This window comes from Tachyglossus aculeatus, chromosome 4 (genome assembly GCF_015852505.1).
Source record: "Tachyglossus aculeatus isolate mTacAcu1 chromosome 4, mTacAcu1.pri, whole genome shotgun sequence".
Classification (NCBI taxonomy): Eukaryota; Metazoa; Chordata; class Mammalia; order Monotremata; family Tachyglossidae; genus Tachyglossus; species Tachyglossus aculeatus.
The window spans coordinates 42,270,671-42,271,848 of NC_052069.1; the positions used below are offsets into that span (position 1 = coordinate 42,270,671).

The 1,178-nt window shown below is 49.1% G+C and overlaps 1 non-coding gene across 1 annotated transcript; it reads right to left on the minus strand.

The window, feature by feature from the left end:
- Window positions 1-266: 266 nt before the first annotated feature.
- On the minus strand, window positions 267-402 carry LOC119927934. Its single transcript, XR_005450898.1, has one exon. It is a non-coding gene; the product is annotated as a small nucleolar RNA SNORA7 (small nucleolar RNA).
- Between the last annotated feature and the right edge of the window lie 776 nt (window positions 403-1,178).

Genomic DNA, 1,178 nt, shown 5'->3' on the forward strand with positions numbered 1-1,178 from the left:
ACTAAGCCCTTGGGAAGTACAAATTGGCAACATATAGAGACAGTCCCTACCCAACAGTGGGCTCACAGTCTAAAAGGGGGGACCCATAGCCACACATCTCTTCCAGAAGGCCCCACCTCCATCTGCAATCGTTCTGGTAGGGGATCCATAGTGTTTTCTCGGTAACAATCCAGAAGTGGTTTACCGTTGCCTCCTTCCGTGCCGTCAACATGAACCTCCGCCCAGTTCTCTCCCATGCCGCTGCTGCCCAGCACGGGTGAGTTTTGACTTGTAGCAGATTGCCTTCCACTCGCTAGCCACTGACCAAACTAGAAATGGTATGGAGGCCTCTGCTTGACTCTCCCTCCCGTAGTCGAGACTGGTAGAGGACTGGAAACCCTCCAGGTGTGACCCTGAGAGGGAAGCACCTATTTGCAATTTATTTATTTATATTAATGTCTGTCTCCCCTGCTAGACTGCAAGTTCGTTGTGGGCAGGACATGTGTCTGTTATATTGTAATAATAATAACAATAATGGTGGTATTTGTTAAGCGCTTACTATGTGCAAAGCACTGTTCTAAGCGCGGGGGGGATACAAGGTGATCGGGTTGTCCCACGGGGGGCTCACAGTCTTAATCCCCATTTTGCAGATGAGGGAACTGAGGCCCAGAGAAGTTAAATGACTTGCCCAAAGTCACACAGCTGACAAGTGGCCGAGCGGGGATTCGAACCCATGACCTCTGACTCCCAAGCCCGCACTCTTTCCACTGAGCCACACTGCTTCTCTTGTACTCTTCCAAGCGCTTAGTACAGGGCTCTGCATACAGTAAGCACTCAATAAATATGATTGAACGAATGAATGAACACTCTCAACATCACCTTCAAGAAGAAAGATCATATCGCGGCGATTATTGAAGCATCTCATTACCCTCCATTGTCAATCAATCAATCGTATTTATTGAGCGCTTGTTGTGTGCAGAGCACTGTACTAAGCGCTTGGACAGTACAAGTTGGCAACATATAGAGACGGTCCCTACCCAACAGTGGGCTCCCAGTCTAGAAGGATCCTGTTCCGATCGTGTCGTCAAGATCCTAGCCAGAGTGCTCCTGGATCAGCTGTTAAGGAATATCGCTGACTGAACGAACACACCATGGTGCAGCGGAAAAGCGCTGTGGTGCGTGTCAGATCAAGGAAAAGA